The sequence below is a fragment of the Triticum urartu genome, chromosome 7A (genome assembly GCF_056163025.1).
Source record: "Triticum urartu cultivar PI428250 chromosome 7A, HENAU_Tu73, whole genome shotgun sequence".
Lineage (NCBI taxonomy): Eukaryota > Viridiplantae > Streptophyta > Magnoliopsida > Poales > Poaceae > Triticum > Triticum urartu.
Window position 1 is genome coordinate 584,112,373 of NC_141879.1, and position 17,342 is coordinate 584,129,714.

Sequence of the window (17,342 nt, forward strand, 5' to 3'; positions counted from 1 at the left end):
AGATAGTGATTGATAGAATTCTCTAGTCACCATCACCAAGTTAGTAGAAGTTTGTGATGAACTATGATATGCAAGGGATAACGGAAACGATTCCCAAGCTCTTCGTGATGCTAAAATCGACGAAGGTAGAAATCAAGAAAAGCATCAAGTGTTGATGGTAAACAAAACCACTAGTTTCAAGAAAAGGGACAAAGGGAAGAAAGGGGAACTTCAAGAAGAACGGCAAGCAAGTTATTGCTCAAGTGAAAAACCCAAGTCTGGACCTAAGCCTGAAACTGAGTGCTTCTACTGCAAAGGGACTGGTCACTAGAAGCGGAACTACCCCAAGTAATTGGCGGATAAGAAGGATGGCAAAGTGAACATAGGTATATTTGATATACATGTTATTGATCTGTACTTTACTAGTGTTTATAGCAACCCCTCAGTATTTGATACTAGTTCAGTTGCTAAGAATAGTAACTCGAAACAGGAGTTGCAGAATGAACAGAGACTAGTTAAGGGTGAAGTGACGATGTGTATTGGAAATGGTTCCAAGATTGATATGATCATCATCGCACACTCCCTATATTTTCGGGATTAGTGTTAAACCTAAAATAAATGTTATTTAGTGTTTGCGTTGAGCATGAATATGATTGGATCATGTTTATTGCAATACAGTTATTCATGTAAGTTAGAGAATAATTGTTGTTCTATTTACATGAATAAAACCTTCTATGGTCATACACCCAATGAAAATGGTTTGTTGGATCTCGATCGTGGTGATACACATTTTCATAATATTGAAGCCAAAAGATGCAAAGTTAATAATGATAGTGCAACTTATTTGTGGCAATGCCGTTTAGGTCATATTGGTGTAAAGCGCATGAAGAAAATCCATGCTAATGGGCTTTTGGAATCACTTGATTATGAATCAGTTGATACTTGCGAACCATGCCTCATGGGCAAGATGACTAAGACTCTGTTCTCTGGAACAATGGAGCGGGCAACTGACATATTGGAAATAATATATACTGATGTATGCAGTCCGATGAGTGTTGAGGCTCGCGGCGGGTATCGTTATTTTCTGACCTTCACAGATGATTTGAGCAGATATGGGTTATCTACTTGATGAAACAAAAGTCTGAAACATTTGAAAAGTTCAAAGAAATTTAGAGTGAAGTGGAAAATCATCGTGACAAGAAAATAAAGTTTCTACGATCTAATCGCAGAGACAAATATTTGAGTTACGAGTTTGGTCTTCAATTAAAACAATGTGGAATAGTTTCACAAAATCATGTCACCTGGAACACCACAGCATAATGGTGTGTCCGAACGTCATAACCGTCTTATTATTGGATATAGTGCAATCTATGATGTTTCTTACCGATTAATCACTATAGTTTTGGGGTTATGCATTAGAGACAGCTGCATTCACATTAAAAAAGGGCACCATCTAAATCCGTTGAGGCGACACCGTATGAGCTGTGGTTTGGCGAGAACCCTAAGCTGTCGTTTCTTAAAGTTTGGGACTGCGATGCTTATGTGAAAAAGTTTCAACATGATAAGCTTGAACCCAAATTGGAGAAGTAAATCTTCATAGGATACCCAAAAGAAACTGTTGGGTACACCTTCTATCACAGATCCGAAGGCAAGATATTCATTGCTGAGAATGGATCCTTTCTAGAGAAGGAGTTTCTCTCGAAAGAAGTGAGTGGGAGGAAAGTAGAACTTGATGAGGTAACTGTACCTGCTCCCTTATTGGAAAGTAGTTCATCACAGAAATCTATTTCTATGACTACTACACCAATTAGTGAGGAAGCTAATGATGATGATCATGTAACTTCAGATCAAGTTACTGCCGAACCTCATAGGTAAACCAGAGTGAGATCTGCACCAGAGTGGTACGGTAATCCTGTTCTGGAGGTCATGTTACTTAACCATGATGAACCTACGAACTATGAGGAAGCGATGATGAGCCTAGATTCCGTGAAATGGCTTGAGGCCATGAAATCTGAGATGAGATCCATGTATGAGAACAAAGTATGGACTTTGATTGACTTGCCCAATGATCAGAGAGCCATTGAGATTAAATGGATCTTCAAGAGGAAGATGGACGCTGATAGTAGTGTTACTATCTACAAAGCTAGAATTGTCGCAAAAGGTTTTCGATAAGTTCAAGGTATTGACTACGATGAGAGTTTCTCACTCGTATCCATGCTTAAGTCTATCCGAATCATGTTAGAAATTGCCGCATTTTATGAAATCTGGCAAATGGATAAACAAAACTGCTTTCCTTAATGGATTTATTAAAGAAGAGTTGTATATGATGCAACCAGAAGGTTTTGTCAATCCTAAAGGTGCTAAGAAAATATGCAAGCTCCAGTGATCCATCTATGGACTGGTGCAAGCATCTCGGAGTTGGAATATACACTTTGATAAGTTGATCAAAGCATATAGTTTTATACAGACTTGCGGTGAAGCCTGTATTTACAAGAAAGTGAGTGGGAGCACTACAACATTTCTGATAAGTATATGTGAATGACATATTGTTGATCGGAGATAATGTAGAATTATTCTGCAAAGCATAAAGGAGTGTTTGAAAGGAGTTTTTCAAAGAAAGACCTCCGTGAAGTTGCTTACATATTGAGCATCAAGATCTATAGAGATAGATCAAGACGCTTGATAAGTTTTTCAATGAGTACATACCTTGACAAGATTTTGAAGTAGTTCAAAATGGAACAGTCAAAGAAGGAGTTCTTGCCTGTGTTACAAAGTGTGAAGTTGAGTAAGACTCAAAACCCGACCACAGCAGAAAATAGAGAGAGAATGAAAGTCATTCCCTATGCCTCAGCCATAGGTTCTATAAAGTATGTCATGCTGTGTACCAGACCTATTGCTTACCCTGCCCTGAGTTTGGCAAGGGAGTACAATAGTGATCTAGGAGTAGATCACTGGACATTGGTCAAAATTATCCTTAGTGGAATAAGGATATGTTTCTCGATTATGGAGGTGACAAAAGGTTCGTCGTAAAGGGTTACGTCGATGCAAGTTTTGACACTGATCCAGATGACTCAAAGTCTCAATCTGGATACATATTGAAAGTGGGAGCAATTAGCTAGAGTAGCTCTGTGCAGATCATTGTTGACATAGAAATTTGCAAAATACATACGGATCTGAATGTGGCAGACCCGTTGACTAAACTTCCCTCACAAGCAAAACATGATCACACCTTAGTACTCTTTGGGTATTAATCACATAGCGATGTGAACTAGATTATTGACTCTAGTAAACCCTTTGGGTGTTGGTCACATGACGATGTGAACTATGGGTGTTAATCACATGGTGATGTGAACTATTGATGTTAAATCACATGGCGATGTGAACTAGATTATTGACTCTAGTGCAAGTGGGAGACTGAAGGAAATATGCCCTAGAGGCAATAATAAAGTTATTATTTATTTCCTTATATCATGGTAAATGTTTATTATTCATGCTAGAATTGTATTAACCAGAGACATTATACATGTGTGAATACATAGACAAACAATATGTCACTAGTATGCCTCTTCAAGGAAGCGGCGTGAGGGCCTACTGAAGAAGGCGAAGGAGTTGGCCATCATGTGTAACGCCAAGGCATGTGTGCTAGTATATGGCAAGGGCGAGGCGGTACCACAGGTGTTCCCGTCCCCCGCCGAGGCGGTGCCTGTCCTGAAACGCTATAAGAATATGCCAGAGGGGAACTTCAAGAATACGGTGAATCATGCAAGCTTTCTCAACCAACATTTTGACAAGCACCAGGCCAAGGGCTACAAGCTCCAAGGCGTCTGTGAAGACAACGAGACCAGAATCCTCCTGCACAAGGCCATGCTCAGAAAGCAACCTCTCGAACCTTGATGGCCTCAACATCGAGGATCTCACCAATGTTGGCCGAAAGCTAGAGGTGATCCTCCAGAGCATAGGGGAAAGCATCACAAAAATTAGTGGCCAACCACCTGTCTTCCAGCCCCAGGAGCCATACGTCACCAACACCAAGGACATGGGGTCTCCAGCAATGTATCATGCACCACCGCCAGCTCCATACGTCACCAACTACATGCACATGGAGTCTCCGTCGACTTATCAGGCACCACCACTAGCTCCATACATCACTCACAACATGGACATGGGGTCTTCGATGATGTATTCGACAGCATCACCAGCTCCCTATGTCACTAGTGGCATGGACATGGGGCCTCCCACGATGTTTAAGGCTCCGACACAGCAACAAGAGGATTCACTTGACATGATGAGGTATGGAGGAGACCTCAAGGCCCTGGTCTATAGTGGCTACAATTCTAGTGGCCGTAATGACACCAGCACAAGCACCGTCTTCCCTAGTGGTGATATTCACCTGAAGAGGTCGTTTGAGGTGGGGTTCAGTTGGCAGTTCGGTGGCGCTGATCCTGAAGCGTCTTCTTCAAGTCCTTTCCTCCCAATGTAAGCAAGGAGAGGATACATGTAATACCATTAATAATAAGAGACATGTAATCTTGGTTCTGCTCTTTGAGCGCAAGCATATTTCATTTAGTCATTGCAATTGTTATTATGGATCTCTTCAATGGTCTGTTTGTTTGATCTCCGTGATTTAGCCGGTTCCAACTTATATGTTGCACCTACTCTTTGTGTAAACATGCATAATTTTTCTGACATACCTTTTTTATGATAGTTTGTGTTGACCCTTGACGACGCATCAAGTGATACAACCATGAAGAGTTCAGTCCTGGTTTCTGCATAGCTAGATGCGCACAACCTATAGAAATCTACCATGGTTCTAGGAAAGTGAAAGCACATCACATTGTTTGACTCAAAAATAAGAAAAACTTCAAGAAATGGAGGACCGAAACGATGACTACACCTTCATCCATGTTAGGTAAAGAACTCCTTAAAAATCACCTCTTCTATTATGACATGACTAAGAGGTTCTATATCAAAAACACGTAGGTATTGGATGCCAAGTGGGGGCATTTCCCAACCACGAGTCCTCCCAAAACCTAACATGTGAGTAATCCTTGACAGTGATAGTTTCGGACTAGAGAATAAGTCATCTTCGCTTCACAAAAACAACCAAAAAGTGGGAGTCCTCAGGTTTCCTCTAGACCTAGGATAGAATCTTAGAGCCCATCTATATAGTACTAAATATATCATGACATACCTCATCCTTGCACTACAAGAAATATGTCAACTTGTGACCTTGACTATTGGTCACTGAATGGTCATTATTTTCCATTTGTGACCTTTTTGTGACCAAAAACAGATGGTCAAAAGCTGGCAGTCGTAAACTGAAATTAACGACCTTCTCTGTGCAAAGGTCGTAGACGTTTACGACCAAAATATTCCTACTGTTTTGTTTTGGTCACTAGCAGCCTCCCCAGGCCACGTAGGCATCCGACGTGGCAATCTGATGTGGCACAAGAATCAGCCCGGTCCAATTCGGTGTTTATATGGGCCAAGCCCATTAATTTAGCCCATTTATATTTTTTCCCTATGATTTTTTTGTCAGCTTCATGGACCAAGCCCAACATTGCAGCCTTTTTATTTTTGGGCCATGGCCTTTTAGTCTAGTGATTTTCTATTTTGATTTTCTATTTTGATTTTCTATTTTCAACTATTATATATTCAAGCTGGTCCCACTAGTCAGATGGGTCCAACCTGTCATGTTCATCTCTCAAATTGGTCCCACATGTTAGAAATGCACAAATTTGACAAGTTGTTTTCATAAGTGGCCTCACTGGACAAGTTTCCATTCCACAAGTTTTCAAATCACATACATAATCAATATTTCAAATAGAACAAAGAACGCATAAAATTCATCAAATATACCACTAAATAAATCTATTACAATCTTTACAACACATATATGCTACAATGAGTTGGACTTCACGGCTTCACACTTGGCTTCACACTTCATGGCTTCACACTTGCTTCACACTTCACAACTTCACACTTGAGCTTCTGTAAAAGAGGAACCACCACAATTTAAGTCTACAATACAACAATTGATACTAATCAAGGATAAAAACAAAAACAACTAATAGAGTCAAATGTGAAGGCAGCATGGAACTAGTGATACGACAACATGCAGAAAACACTACAGTGTAATACTGTTGTAAGTTCGTATCAGTGCTGCAAAATCAGCACTGCACAATGAAGCACATAACAATTGGTACCAAGCAAGCCCTCGTAGAATAAACAAAGTTGAGTTATCCATACAGCCATCTAGCAATAAACCATCGGACTAACACCACACAGAATAAACGAAAAGAGAAAACTCAAATCTCCACGGAGAAATGGACACCAACTCTCCATTATCACAATAGTATCATGTGGTCTACAGGATTGAACTCTACTCTGAACAAGTTGACCATTAAAGTAAGGATAATGTGGCCTCCAGGAAAATTGAGCTGTAGACTTTAGATATAATTCAAATTTTGACACATAGCATAGAAATAATTCACCAGAGAACATATAAATGGGCATGGGGATCTTAGACTCGAGGATGACAGCAAACTAAAATCTTGGCCTAGTAATTAATGCGAGAGCCAAATGGACAAGCAGAAATTGTGGCAAGTAGGCTGAGAGTGCCCCTAGAAAATTCAATTTTTTGCAGCTTTCTAGAATCCAGGAAGAACCCATCAATTCTGCGCCAGAGTGGGAGATGTGCAGGCAGATCAAATAGTAGATTCGAGCAAGAAGGATGTACTACCTAAAATAGGAAACGAGGAGGCCGATCCGACGAGTCCCGCCCAAACTGTGGAAGGAACAGCGGCAACCGCTGCAGAAGGACTCAACGGCCCAGACGTCGTCGTGGAACTGGTAGGTGACGATGATGTGGTAGTGGTGGAAGCCGCCGCCGAGGCCGACGGCGCCTGCCGTGTCCTCGTCGTCCTCGAAGGCGATGACGATGGACGGGTCGACGTCGAAGCAAGTGCGCTGCAGGCCACATCATCATATTTGAGCATTAATATTTCTGTTTTACTACACAGAAACTACAGCACTACTAGTACACAACAACTAGTAGTAGAACAAGAAGAAATAACTAGATTGAGTGTACACCAATATCATCAGGAACATGAGTATAACAAGCAAGTTTGTAGATGAGTGCTTCACACATGTCACCAGAGGTAAATAGCAATACACATAAATGAATGAATAGGGGCATATTCTACAGCAAGATGAACCAACAGAGATATATCTTGTAGCCTACAACAATCAAGTTAGAAATCACATCCATTTTCTAATTGCAGCACCTAAATATATACATGCACTACTTCAGGAAATTTATGACTAGGAGATGTATTAAAAGCAGATTACGAACTAATGTACTTGTACTTGATCTAGTTGAATAAATGCAGATTAAGTTCCAGGTACAGCCAGCTCCAATGTATGCTACTAGCTATTGACAGAAAAACATAGAGAGAGGGGGGAGGAGATCCAGCGACAGTATGACTACAGCAAGCGACCCCGAGAGAAGATCTGGCGCCCCGTGGATTGGTCAACCCCAAGATCTCACGCGTGCCTCTGTTGCCGAGGCCGTCCATCTCGCCCGCGAGCTTGATGGTCCAGGCCCCCACGACGACCAAGTCATGATCCATGCGGAGCTCCACCTCCTACACGGCTGATCCATGCTCTAGTGGAGGCTCGGGCTCCACCCTCGAATCCGGCGGCGCCTATAGAAAGATAGTGTAAGCTCTGCTAACAAGAAAAGAAACTTAGGAAAGTCAAACTGGTACAAATCAAATTCATAAGAGAGTTTACACTATACCTAGCATAGCAAATGAGGATGTCCAAAGATGAATAAGTTTTTTAGGAACTGTGGACAGTGGGGGAAAGCCCCCCACTGACTTTAAATTAGCAAGATTGTAGAGTGAAAGCTGAATAAGTTACGTGGCTCGAATGGTCGGCATCCCTCAGATCTCATAGCTACCGGACATCACGGATGAACTATAGCAAACTAGTTATAGCCACAGCCACAAGTACAAAGAATATACTAAAATGGCTTGAAGCTAAAACTAATCAACCATTCATCTTCGGTACTGCAATTTTTTATTATGCAGTACAAAGATTATTATGCAGAATCTAAAATTGGCCACAGCCTTAAAGGTTATCATGCAGTATCTAAAATTAGCCAACTCTACAAAATAGTGGAGGAAGCATAGGTCTGAACCCAAACAAATTTACATCATCTAATACACTATATTCCTCCCATTAAAAAAACTAATATTCCAGTATATATGTGTACTGATTCCTGCAGCCAACTTCTCTCAGTAACATGCATGTATATATTGAAGTAAATGTAACAGAGAGTATCTTTGGAAACATTCAAAATATATTCAATGTTGGAGCTGCATCTTACAACTCAAGGAGCCACATGAAATCCATGGAAGGACCTTACTGTGACAATTCACTTGTATAGTCCTGCCTCATGTGCATAATGCCGTTGCAAACAAAATTGTTGGTAAAGTTGCATAAATACAAGTGTCTAAGTTAGAAATCACTGGTGTGTCAGACTCATGCATCTAACAACAGGCCCATGCATTTGCAACAGGAAAGTACTCCCAAAACCCTTTGTAAATTGAGAACACCTAGGTAGTAAGCACTAAGCACAAAGACAACAGGATTGATCTATTCACATGCTCATGGCATACTTAGGGGATTAGTGTTGAATACAATGTCTTGCATTTACTGAGAAAAACATATACAATGCCATTTACTGAAGCTGTGTGTAAACATGACTAAGCTTGACAGATACAGGGAAGAAAAAACTGAATAAGATAGCAGTTAACGACCTTATAGCTTTGAATGGAAACCCATAGCAAGCATATATAAAAATGGAAACCCATAGCAAGCATATACAAAAATTATCGGGGTTGGTGGGATGGATGAGCTGTTGGCAGCTCACACAGGACGATGACAAGAACCTGCAGACCGCGAAGGCAAGAAGGTTAGAGAAGGAGCCCAACAGAGCAACAATCGAATGAAGCAGGACATCTGGTAGGTCTGTCCAACCTTGATGTCCAGAAATGGCAAGGACACAACACACATCATCCCTTTCTTGCGTTCTGTAGGTTGCAGCTTCTCTGCAAAAAAATATGAATTCAGAGAAAAATATCAGTACTAGAAGCATATGAAGTGGATGCTAAGGATTAAAATAGACTGTGTGCAGTGGCCGTAAGCATCGATTGTGGAAACAGTAGCACTGGCTACTAGGGCTACAGCAACGCCAAGCAATTCAATGAAGCAACGACCACCATACATAGCTAAGCACTGACTACTACGTCTAGTAAGTGTTCGTAAATCAAAACAGATCATTCCAAACTATTATAAGGTCATACTGGATAATAGAGATTGCCATTCTACTTTTGACACACAGTAGGAGAATTAGACAGTCCGATCCTGATGAAACAACCAATTATTGCTGCTTGATCCAGTTCGGAATTCAACAGATCATTTCACCCAAACCTCCTAGCCTCAAACTAAAGTGGATCAACACAATTACCTTCCCACGTGGATGGCACGCAGCTATGCAGCGTATATCAATCAAAAGTAAACTCAAACAGAACTCACCAACTCGATCCGGTTGAGAATTTTGGGGTCATTTCATCCCAAACCTCTCAGCTTCACACAACTAAACCAATGTCCCAGGAAGGAATCACCAGAAATTTTACCACATACAGTACAAGCACAATGAAGTAGCATACCGAACAGCAGAGCAGGTAGCGGGGGAGGAGAGGGGGGCGGAGGAGTGGCCGCTTGCCTTGGCTACGTAGTCCATCTCTGCAAACTTGAAGGTGATGCCAAGGCAGCAGAAGAGGACGGATACGTTGGAGCAGGCGCGTGAGAAGTCCCCTGCTGCCATCGCGGGCTGCTGCTGCTTGGCGACGGCCGCGAGCTGCTCGAACGACCCCATCGACATCGGTGGTGCTTAGCGCCGCTGCGGTGCTACCCACAGCGTCGAGGATCTCGCGGTTTCTCGTTGGCCAACGCTGCCAGGGCAGATGCTACCATCGCGTCTCCAGGGCCGCAGCCACGCGGTCGACGGGCGCCACGCGGAAGCGGTTGCGGATCTGGACCCCAACGACATGGACCCCCTCCGCCAACGGCACCCCGCCATCGGCCGCCATGGAGGGGTTGGCCATCGAGGAGGAAGGGGTCTTAGGCTAGGGTTTGGTCTGGAAGTGGGGAGTGTTGCTCGAATCGGCATGGAGGAGGCCGGGATTGGGGGAGGTCTGCGGCGACGGCTGGGTTGGAAGCGGTTGCGGATCGATCCAGAGAGGAGGAGGAGGAGGCGTGGATCTCGCCGGACAGAGGGCGCCGGAGGTGGCGGCGGCCAGGGAGGAGTGGAGCGCTAGGTTCAAGAGAGAGAGAGAGAGGAGGGCACGAGGGTTGGGTGGGGTTCGCGCGTGAGAGAGAGGGGCGGTGGTTGGGTGTGTGTGAGGAGTGCGCGTTGTGGGTTGTGCGACATGGGTGAGACAGGCGGGCCATTGGATCCAAGAGCATCCGATGGTGATTAGGCACGATCCGCGTGAGATGCTCCTGAACCAATCAGAATACCACATTTTGACCATCTAAATTGGTCATAATAATATGGTGCTAAATCATATTGGCTATTTTATGACATGAAAAATAAAAATATAAATAGAATACCTTCTCATGTATCATCAAATTTGACCTTAGTTTTCAGGAATAATGACAAATCGAAATAAGACAAATATCTTTTAAAAGAGTTAGGACAAATGAGTTTTTTAAATCATTTTCCATTTTTCAAGCGTCTAAAATGAGTTTTTTGTAAAATACCTACCATATATTTGTTGCAAAATTGGACCAAATCAGTTTTCTAAAATACTAGGCTATATTTAATGCACAATTAACCAAATGGTTGGGTGTCAAAAATTTTGATCCACCTCTGGTGAAAAAGACAAATTTCTGCCAATTCAGCAAGAAGCGGGTCAAATTTGAACTGGAGCTGCCTCATAGTTTGCTCTTTATTTTTTCCAAAAATCATTTCTAGCTACATAAGTATCTATTTAATCAGAGAAATATCAAAAGTTTTGCAAGATTCAACCACTAGCTAGGAACAGTCATTCCCGCCGTTTTGACCGCATTTTGAAACGGGCATAAATATTCAAAAAAACAAAAAAATGGGAAACCTTCGCATTGTGTCATTATATGTGACCAAGTTTCCAGGAAAAATAATAAACTTGTAATACAACAATTATTTTTAAAAAGTGGTCTCAGAAATGAGCTATCGCGCGTGAAGATTTAGCATTTTCAAGCCAAATGAACAATCTTATGGCCACATTCATGGCATAGTTTGTTCAATTGATCTCATATTGTGCACAAGGGTGCATCTTGGAATTCCAAACAATGTTGCCTAAGGGAGTTTTCATTTTCTTTGCACGGAAAATTCATTTTCCATTTTCCGAGTGCCCGAAATGAGTTTTTTTTGTGAAGGACCTACCATATATTTGTTGCAAAATTGGACCAAATCAATTTTCCAAAATACTAGGCCATATTTAATGCACAATTGACCAAATGGTTGGGTGTCAAAAATTTTGATCCACCTCTGGTGAAAAAGACAAATTTCCGCCGATTTAGTAGGAAGCGGGTCAAATTTGAACTGTAGCTCCCTCATAGTTTGCTCTTTATTTTTTCCAAAAATCATTTCTAGGTACATAAGTATCTATTTAATTAGAGAAACATCAAAAGTTTTGCAAGATTCAACCACTAGCTAGGAACGGTCATTCCCGTCGTTTTGACCGCATTTTGAAACGGGCATAAAAAATTCAAAACAATCAAAAAAATGGGAAACCTTCGCATTGTGTCATTATATGTGACCAAGTTTCCAGGAAAAGTAATAAACTTGTAATAAAGCAATTATTTTAAAAAAGTGTTCTCAGAAATGAGCTATCACGCGTGAAGATTCAGGGTTTTCAAGCCAAATGATCAATCTTATGGCCACATTCATGGCATAGTTTGTTCAAATGATCTCATATTGTGCACACGGGTGCATCTTGGAATTCCAAACGATGTTGCCTAAGGGAGTTTCCATTTTCTTTGCACGGAAAATTCATTTTCCATTTTCCGAGTGCCCGAAATGAGTTTTTTTGTGAAGGACCTACCATATATTTGTTGCAAAATTGGACCAAATCAATTTTCCAAAATACTAGGCCATATTTAATGGACAATTGACCAAATGGTTGGGTGCCAAAAATTTTGATCCACCTCTGGTGAAAAAGACAAATTTCTGCCGATTCAGTAGGAAGCGGGTCAAATTTGAACTGGAGCTGCCTCATAATTTGCTCTTTATTTTTTTTTCCAAAAATCATTTCTAGGTACATAAGTATCTATTTAATCAGAGAAACATCAAAAGTTTTGCAAGATTCAACCACTAGCTAGGAATGGGCATTCCCACCGTTTTGACCGCATTTTGAAACGGGCATAAAAAATTCAAAAAAATCAAAAAATTGGGAAACCTTCACATTGTGTCATTATATGTGACCAAGTTTCCAGGAAAAATAATAAACTTGTAATACGGCAATTAATTTAAAAAAGTGTTCTCAGAAATGAGCTATCACGCGTTAAGATTCAGGGTTTTCAAGCCAAATGATCAATCTTATGGCCACATTCATGACATAGTTTGTTCAAATGATCTCATATTGTGCACAAGGGTGCATCTTGGAATTCCAAACAATGTTGCCTAAGGGAGTTTTCATTTTCTTTGCACGGAAAATTCATTTTCCATTTTCCGAGTGCACGAAATGAGTTTTTTTGTGAAGGACCTACCATATAGTTGTTGCAAAATTGGACCAAATAAATTTTCTAAAATACTAGGCCATATTTAATGCACAATTGACCAAATGGTTGGGTGTAAAAATTTTTGATCCACCTCTGGTGAAAAAGACAAATTTTCGCCGATTTAGTAGGAAGCGGGTCAAATTTGAACTGTAGCTGCCTCATAGTTTGCTCTTTATTTTTTCCAAAAATCATTTCTAGTTACATAAGTATCTATTTAATAAGAGAAACATCAAAAGTTTTGCAAGATTCAACCACTAGCTAGGAACAGTCATTCCCGCCGTTTTGACCGCATTTTGAAACGGGCATAAAAAATTCAAAACAATCAAAAAAATGGGAAACCTTCGCATTGTGTCATTATATGTGACCAAGTTTCCAGGAAAAATAATAAACTTGTAATACGGCAATTATTTTAAAAAAGTGTTCTCAGAATTGAGCTATCACGCGTGAAGATTCAGGGTTTTCAAGCCAAATGATCAATCTTATGGCCACACTCATGGCATAGTTTGTTCAAATGATCTCATATTGTGCACAAGGGTGCATCTTGGAATTCCAAACAATGTTGCCTAAGGGAGTTTTCATTTTCTTTGCACGGAAAATTCATTTTCCATTTTCCGAGTGCCCGAAATGAGTTTTTTTGTGAAGGGCCTACCATATATTTGATGCAAAATTGGACAAAATCAATTTTAAAAAATACTAAGCCATATTTAATGCATAATTGACCAAATGATTGGGTGTAAAATTTTTTGATCCACCTCTGGTGAAAAAGATAAATTTCCGCCGATTTAGTAGGAAGGGGGTCAAATTTGAACTGTAGCTGCCTCATAGTTTGCTCTTTATTTTTTCCAAAAATCATTTCTAGGTACATAAGTATCTATTTAATCTGAGAAACATCAAAAGTTTTGCAAGATTCAACCACTAGCTAGGAATGGTCATTCCCGCCCTTTTGACCGCATTTTGAAACGGGCATAAAAAAATTCAAAACAATCAAAAAATTGGGGAACCTTCGCATTGTGTCATTACATGTGACCAAGTTTCCAGGGAAATTAATAAACTTGTAATACGGCGATTATTTTAAAAAAATGTTTTCAGAAACGAGCTATCACGTTAGAGATCAATGCCTTTCAAGCCAAATGATCAATCTTATGGCCACATTCATGGCATAGTTTGTTCAAATGATCTCATATTATGCACAAGGGTGCATATTAGAATGGCAAACAATGTTGCCTAAGGAAGTTTTCATTTTCTTTGGACGAAAATACCATTTTCCATTTTTCGAGTGCCCAAAAGGAGGTTTTTTTGTGAAGGACCTCCCAAATAATTGTTGCCAAATTGGACCAAAACAATTTTCTAAAATACTAGGACATATTTAATGCACAATTGACAAAATTGTTGGGTGTAAAAAGTTTTGATCCACCTCTAGTCAAAAAGACAAAATTCCACCGATTCAGTTGGAAGCGGGTCAAATTTGAACTGCAGCTACCTCATAGTTTGCTATTTATTTTTTCCAAAAATTATTTCTAGTTACATAAGTACCTATTTAATCATAAATACATGGTTTGGTGGCGATATGTCGAGGTTTGGGCGGTGGCCGAGGGCCCCAACTCTAGAGCGCGTAAACTCGCATGCCCGCCACGTGGTCACCGCGTGAACGTGGCGTTGCCATGTGTTTTGGGCGGCCTAGGCATGTCTAGTTGGTTGGGCACTCCCCAGGTAGGTGCTAGGAAGAAAATTACAACATAAGATTCTCACGAGGAGACCGATCGATGCTCAAACATGAATTAGCAGCCAAGTGTTTGGTTAGCGGTACGGGAAATGTACATGGCTAATGGGCGTGAGTTTTGGCTGAGGATGATCAGTTACTAAGAAGACCGTCTTCAAAAAATTTCAGCTCAAAAGGAGGAGCCTAGGTGGTACTTGCTTTGCAAAGTACCACACTGGACATAGATACGAATGTTAAAGCTGGGCTCAAAATAATGAATGTATTGAGCTGGCATTTGGTGGAGGATGGTTATTTGGGCATAGGAAAGCACTGTAGAAAATGGATAGTATTTGGACATGCCAAAGTGCTACTTCCTGCACAAAGTGCTGCTCTGAACAGAATAGGAAAATGAATATTGTTGAAATATTTTTGAACTAAGCAAGGAAGGTTTTTGACATATTTGATGAAGATATGATCCAAAAAATTTATGAGAATTTTTTGGGAATTTTTGGAATAAAATAAATATAGGTTGCTTCACAGCCTAGGGCAAAAATTGCCACATGGACATGACACATAGGCAAAACTGATGAGGTGGCGCCTAGTCATAGCAACTCACCACAATTTACAAGGTTATGACCATCTATATTGGTCGTTAAAAACTAGAAATAAGGCAGCGGACTAGCGCTGTCTGCTTTATGACCATTTCGTGTAAGGAAATTACGACCTTTTTGACCAAAATGGTCGCGATGATTTAGGGTTTGGAGCCCCCCGAACAGCTTTTGACCAATTGGTCTCAAATGGTCATAGATCTATGACCAATTCTTCCAGGGTCACTGATAGAAGGTCACTAGTTGACATATTTCTTGTAGTGTTGGTAAGAAGTTTGAATAACTATTTATGGATAATACATATTTGGGGATTTCTCTCCATGCCAATCTCGAAGGCCTAATACCTTTGAAAATGAAATTAATGAGCTCCTTCGAAATGTTCCAATATATTATAACAAATATTATGATTTACTAAACGACACTTTAGCACATTGCCGAAGCAATTCATGAGGCATTCAGAGACCACTGGAAAGGCGTATCCGAGAAGAAATGCTAAAGGGGCAATGGAAAATGAGGTTCTCAGTGGTATCTTCAACAACATTACATGGGATGTAAGCATAGTTGTTAGTGACATTAAATTTTCTCCGCTTTTGTGTATTTAGCGTATTAAGCCTATCATAAAGAAGCAACCATAGAAATACTTTTAACTCCATTTTGGCACTTTAAAGAAATACATCACGTAAATAATCATATTAGAAAGCACATAGTTGGTAATGAGATGTCCTCCTCCATAGGGAAAATGCACCCCTTTCGAATTATTGAGACACTTTATATCCGTTCCTCTATGTGTTTTCACTCCTACTGGTCTCTCACAGGTAGACACATTTCTATTATATGCAACAAATTCCTATTTGTACTTGACCTTTAAAATTTTACATTTGACACTTTCTCTTCTTATGGTATATAAGTAAATGGATGTGCAAAAGAGGCTAAAAGAGAGGTAGAATTGCTTCAATGTTCAAGGACTAGCACGATGATAATAGGATGGCAAATGGAGTGAGACGATACCCACGATAATGGGATAATGTGAATGAGTACAAAAGCCGTACAAGATATGAGTCATGGCTAGAGCTATAGATAACAAGGAGACAAGGTGTATATACTTTGAGTTTACCAAGTGGTTCTATGTTTTCAGTTTGCCTAAATGATAAGAAGATATGTGGTTTTAGGTGGCATCCAATTCTAAACATGTAATCCTTCCATGTTTTACAAACTTCAAATGGGCATGCCTAAAGCATGGAGAAGGTAAGTGTGGTGGTTCACATGTTTTTTTTGGGGGGGGGGGGGTCATGACAATAATGAGAGTGGATAAATGAAGTTATAGTGTCATTCAGAATTATTTCAAAATTCAAGTCAAGTGAAAATTTAAGGACATACATAAGGGCTAGATTTATGTGACAGAAACAGAAGAAAAGTATGATTGTTTTAATGTTGATTCACTGCTAGAGGCAAGGGAATAGAAAAAAATCAAGCATAGGAATTGCACTCCATAAGTGTCGTTCAGTTTCTAGAATGATGTATTGGTAATGTGGTACATGTTACTTATAACTGACCTTTATTTAATGTTTAACATGCTACATTCCACGCCTGAATATTGAAACGGCAAGAACATGATGAGGGGAGCGGGCCACGTTTCATATGTTAACGAGCATTACAATATTGAGAGGAACTACTGTGCAAAGATCTAGGTAACTAAGAAATAAATGATATGCAATAACATGTTAGCGGTAAGGGGACACGTCAATACATCCAGGTAATCTGACCTATAGCCGGATGGACGAAAAATCGGATGGCAGATGAAAGTATGTACTTCTTTTGTAAAATATGATGATGGATCAAACCAAGAATATCACCTCCCTTATTAGTATGTATAGATAGTATTGATCTTGTAAATTGATAGTTATGATTGGATGATAGGTATTTATCTTGTGAAATGCTAGTTGTGCTTCAATGACAGTGGTACTCATCTTGTAAATTTCTACTGGTATTATTGGTTGTGTGCATCCTAGCTATGCAAATACTGGGTGTGTGCTCATTGTACTTGTATTCCCTTAATGCTTCATTTTGACCCAATAAAATCCACCTTTGTAAAAAAATTCTAGTGGTATTGATCTTGGAAATTCATAATTGATAGGTGCTACTTCTTGAGCTTTAGTTGGTTTTTCCCTTAAAGAGGAAAGGGTGATGCAGCAAAGTAGAGATAAGTATTTCCCTTAGTTAGA

General features: G+C 40.2%; 1 pseudogene; it reads left to right on the forward strand.

The window, feature by feature from the left end:
* Positions 1-973: 973 nt before the first annotated feature.
* Positions 974-17,060, forward strand: LOC125519101 (uncharacterized; annotated as a pseudogene).
* The last annotated feature ends 282 nt before the right edge of the window (positions 17,061-17,342 follow it).